This window comes from Tasmannia lanceolata, unplaced genomic scaffold (assembly GCF_043159265.1).
Source record: "Tasmannia lanceolata isolate RefF3 unplaced genomic scaffold, GAP_Taslan_0.1 ptg000003l, whole genome shotgun sequence".
Classification (NCBI taxonomy): domain Eukaryota; kingdom Viridiplantae; phylum Streptophyta; class Magnoliopsida; order Canellales; family Winteraceae; genus Tasmannia; species Tasmannia lanceolata.
Genome location: NW_027518680.1, coordinates 11,212,268 through 11,220,117, shown reverse-complemented (window position 1 = coordinate 11,220,117; position 7,850 = coordinate 11,212,268).

The window sequence follows — 7,850 nt, the reverse complement described above, 5'->3', positions numbered from 1 at the left end:
TGATTGTATTAGTGGAGTTCCAACACCTTGGAACCCTCATAGCAATCCCATCTTGGTGTTAAGTTGGAAGCCCAAAAACAGAAATGAAAATCTGCTCAGGCATAGGCTTCTTGGAACTCCGAGAGTTTTTCTCGGAACTCCGAGAATTATTCTCGGCACTCCGAGAAATGGTCCAGTGACATTTTTTTCATCTTCTGTTTGAATTCCCGGAACTCCGAGATTTTTTCTCGGAACTCCGAGATATATTCTCGGAACTCCGAGAACACTACAACGGTCGGAAAAATGGCCGCTGGGAATTTTACTGGAATTACCACAATGCCATTGAACGGTCATATTTTGGTTTTCCTATATATATGGGCATTCCAAATATTACAATGATCAATCCTAACACTCTAAAAACCTGCTTGAACATCCTTAGAGTGAATCAAACTTGTTTATGCCTCTCATCATCTAAGATCAGGATTCGGATCTATAGGCTATATTTGTACATCTTCTGCAAAGTTGTAAACCCTTGTGAGGGATTTTTGCTCTTTCTTTCTTATTCAAGAAATTGTATTCGGGCGAGTGTTCGGAGAAGCGTAGCCCACTCTCCGTGGTGAGAATTGCCACCAAGGTTAAAGGTGATCGGAATTTGTAATCGGCACCGATCTTCGCCGAAGTTAAGAAGATCTCTTAGTGAAGCCATCAACGGGTCTTTGTTGGTGGGGTGGAGTAGGCCTCGCGTTTTGAGGACCGAACCACTTTAAATCTCGGGTACACTCTCTCTTGAACTCTAGCTCTTTATTTTGCACTGCACCTCTAGATTTAACGTGTGTGCTTGAATTTCATTTTGATCTCTTAATTTCCAATTTAGGTTTGAGTTTTCAAAAGATTAAAACTTGTTAGAAACCTAATTAATTCTCACTCCTCATAGTTGCCGTACTAGGGACCACCCTTAGAATTTCAGAAGCCATCGCCCGGAAAAGGAGGGAGAAGATAAGGCATAATGCCAAAAAGACAAAGACTGACTAAGAGCACAATAACACTCCCCCTCGGGCGAAACTACATGAGCCCGGAGATGACAAGACAAGAAAAGACAACAAGGAAGACGATAACAATTACTAAGGGGACGAATGAAGAACATAAAAAGAAGAAGATAACACTCCCTCTAGAAAAGACAACCACAAGAGAAACAATAACACTCCCCCAAGAAAACAATATTAAGACAACACTAACACTCCCTCTCAAGAAGACAATACTAAGTAAAAGACAACACTCCCCTGGAAAAAGACACAAAGAACTACATGAGAACACTCCCCCTCAAGTTAAAGGCCAAATGCCTTCAACTTGCATCGAAAAGATGACAAGCAAGAGGCTACACCTCTTTCGGACATTTCACCAAACACTTGGTGTGTGCCTAACATAAAGAACATTAAAAAACACAAACAACACAAATGACATAGAAGACAATGGAAAGAAAGAAATAGCAAATTACAAGAAGACAACCATAAGCCAACAAAAGAAAATAAACAACACCAGCAGCTACAAAAGAAGACTTCCAAGGCACAATACCTCTATCGGACATTTCAGCGAACACTTGGTGTGTGCCTTGGATAACAACCCAAAGGAAAAGAAAATAAAGAGGTTTGGAGGGGGTTTGGGTGGATCGGGGAAGCCAAATGGGATGGTGGTGAGAAAGTATGGTCTAAGAAGGATTTGGGATTGTAAGTTGAGATTGGGAATTTTGAGTGGAGAGCCAGAGAGGCAAAAAAATATATATAGAAAAAAAGAAAAAAAAGGTATAGAGGAATTCAAAAGAGAAAGAAAGTAGAGATTAAAGTGTTGGATGGAGAACCAGAAGGGGTTTACATCTTCTTTTTCTTTTATGGGAATTGGGGAATTGGGTCATGGCAATGGATGTGGGGGTTCATGGCAAACATAGACAGAGAGATAAGAGATTTTCTTTTTCTTTTTGTGCTGGGTTTTACATCAACTAAATATGATTTGAGTTTCTACACAAAAACAAGTAGTTAGAGAGAGATTGGTAATCGCAAGACAAAAATATATATCTGGCCCAAAAAACAAATATGTGCGAGGGAGGAGAAAAACGAGGGGCAAAGAGACATTTGAGGGATAAAGAGAGAGAAAATAGAAGTTAGGGCTGGAAAATACGGCAAAATCAAAAAAGAAAGGGAGAAAAGAGATAGGCATGAATGGAGAGAGATTTTAGGGATTTCCAAGAGAGAGAATAGGGTTAGAGATAGTTTAGGGTTTTTAGGAGAGATTTTCGAATGGAAATATGGGTTTGCAAATACGGCAAACAAAGAAAGAGAGGGTTTGCGCAACACACAACAAGAGATTAAGAGAGAGAACAAAAAAAGGGTGAGAGAGAGAGAGATAATGGATGGGGGATAGACTCTTCTTTGTTCCTTCTTCCTTCCCATAGGATCTTTGCTCTATACCATGTTAGAAATGAGATTAGGGTTAGAGAGAGGAGGAAGAAGAGGAATGGAGAGATGGAGAGTCTCCACTAGGGATCTCCCATGTAAAATAATGTATATATAAGGCCCAACTAGGTCAACCAAGTACAATGACTACAATACCCTCTCTCTAACAAGTAATGATTAAACTATCCCTAATACATGTTGTTCAACACTTCAGTTTACATGTACAAATAATAAATTACCATCTTTAACCCATTATTCAAAATAATGGATGCCAATCGAGTTTCTGGTTCAAACTATGCTGCAAACTATTAGATAAAATTCACTATCATTTTAGCCATTGGCCGAGTCAATACCATCATGCTTCATCTCCCTGACACTTTCTGTTCCTCTAGAAGAAACTAAAGCTTATGATACATGCCATCAAGATGATCAGACGGCCAATTGTTATGTCTTTGCATTTGAGATGAATTTGCTTCAAAAGAAGAATTAGGACTAGCCCACAACCAGGGACTTAATGGCACAATTTAAGAGAGATTGTTCAGAAATAGAGATGTGCATCTAGGCAACTGACTATGTGTGAGATCCCACATCGGAAAAGGAGGAAAAGTTGTTGGCCTATATATATGTGGACTCTCCCTCCCTCAACTGTATAGATGTGTTTTTAGCATCTCCAAGGAGCGGGGCCTTACTGGGTGGGTCGGGCACGATAGTGCTGCTAGAAAATAAAATCGGGACAAGTAGGACACCCATAAGTGGACAACATTTGCACAGTGTCAAGTCGTGGCACCTCCTTCAATACGGTGTGCGAGCAGAGACGTTGAGCCCCAAGGGAGGTGGATTGTGAGATCACACATCAATACGGTGTGCGAGGAGGTGGATTGTGAGATCCCACATCAGAAAGGGAGGAAAAGTTGTTGGGCTATATATGGATAAATTTAATTCTACTTGGGTTTATTAGTAAATTTTTCAAGCTTTATGATTGAATGACGTTGTATGGATGGACATTAATTTCCACAGGTATATATCCATTAACTATTTTTATTAGGGGTGCAACTCGGGTCGGGTTCAATCCGAAAAAGAAAGGTCAGGTCGGGTTTGGGTTGAGTTTTGCCAACCCGGGTTAAATTCGGTTCGGGTCGGGTCGGGTCGGGTTGAGGGTCTGGGCAACCCGACCCGAGTAAAACTCAACATTTTTTTATGAAATTTGGTTTTTGTAAGCTTAAAAACTCAGGTGGGTCAGATTGAACTCGGGCCAGGTTTGAAAAAAGGTTTCCTCGGGTCGGGTCGGGTTGAGCCTTGTGGGTTGGAAATCCGGTGGGTTGGAAAAAAGGGCTCGTCGGGTTGGGTTGGGTGGGTTGCACCCCTGATTTTTATAAAATTAAATCATATATAAGATCCCAAAATTATGTGACTGGGATTCCAGTATGATTAGTGTTGAGAAATTCCGTCGGGCAAACCGATCCAATCGTGCACAAATTAACTAAAAAAGATAAAATTAATAAACAAACATGCCACAAGATTCACCAAGATTTTACGTGGTTCGGCCAAGCCTACTCCACGGGCGAGAAACACGATCTTCCACTATGAGAAAAACAAAATACAAGGATTACAATGGATTAATCACAAACCCGCAACCCTTTCCTTGCTTCTCAAACCTAAGATCGTACCCAAGAGATAACCCGAGAAAGAACCCAAGATAAAGCCCAAGAGAAAGTACCCAAGAAAAAACCCAAAGAAAAGTCTTTCTTCTTCCTCTCTCTCTCTCTCTCTCTCTCTCTCTCTCTCTCTCTCTCTCTCTCTCTCTCTTCTCTCTCTTTCTCTCTTCCCTTGTGGCAGCCGACACACCACAAGAAAAAACCCACGCACAAGTCACCACTCTTGACGTGTTTTCTAAAGAACCGAAATAGGCTCTTTCCTATTCTCAGTTTCTGCCTTCCCACCGAGTGGTGGAAAATAAGGCAACTTTCCCAGCAATCTCCACCTTGGCTTATTTCCCAGCCACCTAAAGATTTTCTGTTGATCTCGCCACCGGTCCGCTATTACCGCAAACCACCATTGGCCTTCTGAAGTACCAGCTACATACTCTCGAATCACCCGTTCTGACTCCTCCCGATTCGATCAACACGGCCAATGCACATGTGTAGCTACCAACCCGTTGACTCACCCATTCAACCTTGGAGAGGGATCTTGATCCATCCTCCCCAACGCAGGTATTGTCACCTTCTCACCATCGTCTGTACCCTGGAAACCTGTCTCTGCACCAACTGCGAAAGAGACCCTACGTGTGCACACACAATTACCCTGTTTCGACATTTCCAACTAGCCATTGAGATATTAGGAACACTAGTCACCGTGTCCCCAACCAGACGATATAATCCACCACACTTCTCTCCTTTCATCAGAACCATACAGCCACGTGTGATTTTCATGGCTCTACCTGCAGCTGAAAACCTACAACCCCTGGAGTCCAACCTGCCAAGAGATACTAGATTCTTCTGTACTTTGGGACATACGCCACACCACCTAAAGTACGAACCACTCCATCGAACATCTTGATCTTCACTGTCCCAACTCCCGTGATGTCACAAGTAGACCCGTCACCCAAGGACACTACACCAGCCCTTTTCTCTTGGAACGTATCAAAATATTCCCTCCTAGAGCATACATGAACAGAGCACCCTGAATCTAAAATCCACTCGTCATGAGGAGAAGTGTGATTACCTATGGAGACTATGAGAACGTCTCCAAACTCTTCGCTCTGTTCATCAATTACCGCCACCACAGTATTCATAACACCATTGTTCACTTGGTCAGCTCGCTTTGGACAATCCCGCTTGATGTGGCCATATTCCTTGCAACGGTAACATTGCACACCCTTTCTGCCGACCCTGGATCTTGACCTGCCTTTTCCAGATCCCTTGTCAGACGACCTTCCTCTTTGATTCTCACCATGAACAACCAACCCATGTTCTTCACTTACACCAAGAACAGGTTTCCTCCACATCTCATTCGATAAGAGCGACGCCGTGACTTCCTCCAACTTTATCGTATCCTTACCATACAATAAAGCCGTCAGCAGGTTGTCATACGAATCAGGAAGGGAAGTAAGAAGTAATAGGGCCTTATCTTCTTCTGTTAACTTTTCGTCAACCTTGTGGAGTTGATCAACAAGCTCGTTGAACACCGTAATGTGTTCCAGAAGATCCCCGCCTTCCTGCATCTTCAATCTATACAATTGCCGCTTCAGATACAACCGGTTGGCCAAGCTTTTTGACATATAAAGCTTTTCCAACTTCTCCCATAACTTAGGCGCATCTTCTTCTTCCATAACGTTAAACATAATGCTATCTGGCAGACATAGCCGAATTGTGCTGACCGCCTTCGACTCAATGTCTTCCCACTCGGCACCTGTCATCTACTCCGGCTTCCCATCTTTTTCCTTCAATGCCTTAGCCAAGCCCTATTGAACTAGGATGTCCTTCACCCTTATCTGTCATAGGGAGAAACTGCCATTTCCGTCAAATCTGTCGATATTGAACTGGGTAGAACTCGATTTTACCATCATCTCATATTACTTTGCACTTCTTGGTGTAGCGCTCCACCTCGAACAAGAATCGTTCTTAGACAATCTTTCTACGCCAAAAATCACTCTAACCGCGATCCAACCATAACACCCACGGTCACTCCGCCCGGCCTCGATGATCGCTCCACTTGAGCTCTGATACCACTTGTTGAGAAATTCCACCGGGCAATCCGATCCGATCGTCCGTAAATTATCGAAAAAAGATAAAAGTAATAAACAAACATGCCTCAAGATGATCACCAAGATTTTACGTGGTTCGGCCAAGCCTACTCCACGGGCGAGAAACACGATCTTCTACTATGAGAAAAAAAAATACAAGGATTACAATGGATTAATCACAAACCCACAAACCCGCAACCCTCCCCTTGCTTCTCAAACCTAAGATCGTACCCAGGAGATAACCTGAGAAAAAACCCAAGAGAAAGCCCAAGAGAAAGTACCCAAGAAAAAACCCAAAGAAAACTATTTCTTCTTCCCCTCTCTCTCTCTCTTCCATTGTGGCAGCCGACACACCACAAGAAAAACCCACGCACGAGTCACCACTCTTGCCGTGTTTTCTAAATTACCGAAACAGGCTCTTTCCTATTCTCGGTTTCTGCCTTCCCACCAAGTGGTGGGATAGGGCTAGCAACGGGGCGGGTCGGGGCCGGATGTTGGGGTCCCCTACCCCTTCCCCTCTGCGGGGAATTTCCCCCCTCCCCTTCCCCTCCCCTCTGCGGGGATGGTGGGGAATCCCCCTCCCCTCCTCGCGGGGAATATCTAGTCCCCTTCCCCTCCCCTTCCCCTCCCTGCATCCTTCGGGGACAAAATCCCCGCCCCGCCCCAACATCACCCCCTCTTTAGTCATTGATACACTAATGCTAGGTGTCCCTAATCAACTTGATGCAATTTCAATATATAAAAATGTTATAAACTAACAATCGATAGGCTAGCTGTTAATTAAATTAGCAAGAGATTGGTATAAGGAGTTTGTCTTCTCTTCTTTATATATTGATTGAAATGCTGGGCAGCAACAAACGTCCAGATTTCACTTGTTTGCAGTGTTTTTTTACTTGAAGATTTAATAAGAGAGGGCAGATCCATATTCGATATTTGTGTGTGGACGATGGATGGGTGGACCCATTGGACCGACAGTAGCTATTGTTGGATGATGGAATTTCCGCACATTGCTAATTGGATTCGATCCAACCTCAATTTTAGATCAAGTGGTATCATAGCCTGCCACTTAGAGTACCCAACATCCAAACCTCATTTTGGATCATTAATTTTGGGAAATGTTATGAGCACTACTGTATTCTGATGATCGCACTCCTGACTTTATTAAAAGTAAGGTATGGCCCGCACCATAGGATGATCCAAACCGTCCATTAGATGGTGCACACCCTAAATAGGTTGCGCCCAAAAAATCATTTCCTTAGGTTGATCCTTACCCTCCGATCTGTAGAGGTACTGAATGATCCTATTCCTCTGTAGATCGGAGGGTTAGGATCAACCTATGGAAATGATTTTTGGGGCACAACCTATTTAGGGTGTGCCCCATCTAATGGATGGTTTGGATCATCGTATGGTGCGGGCCATACCATACTTTTAATAATAAAATGCAATTTATTTTGGCTACCGATGTTGGCACTACGATTTTTTGATAATTGCATACACTCACTCACTCAGCTTGTCTTTATTATTTCAACATCTGTCAAAAGGTTATTATAGTTCCCAAAATGCTCTCAGAAGCTAATTAAAAGGAAAAGACAAGCTAAGTCTATGTTTGGGGAATCTTGTAGCCGATTCACAGAGTTTCTAGTAGTTTTCCTAAAAAAAAACACTTAAAAATATACAAAAAA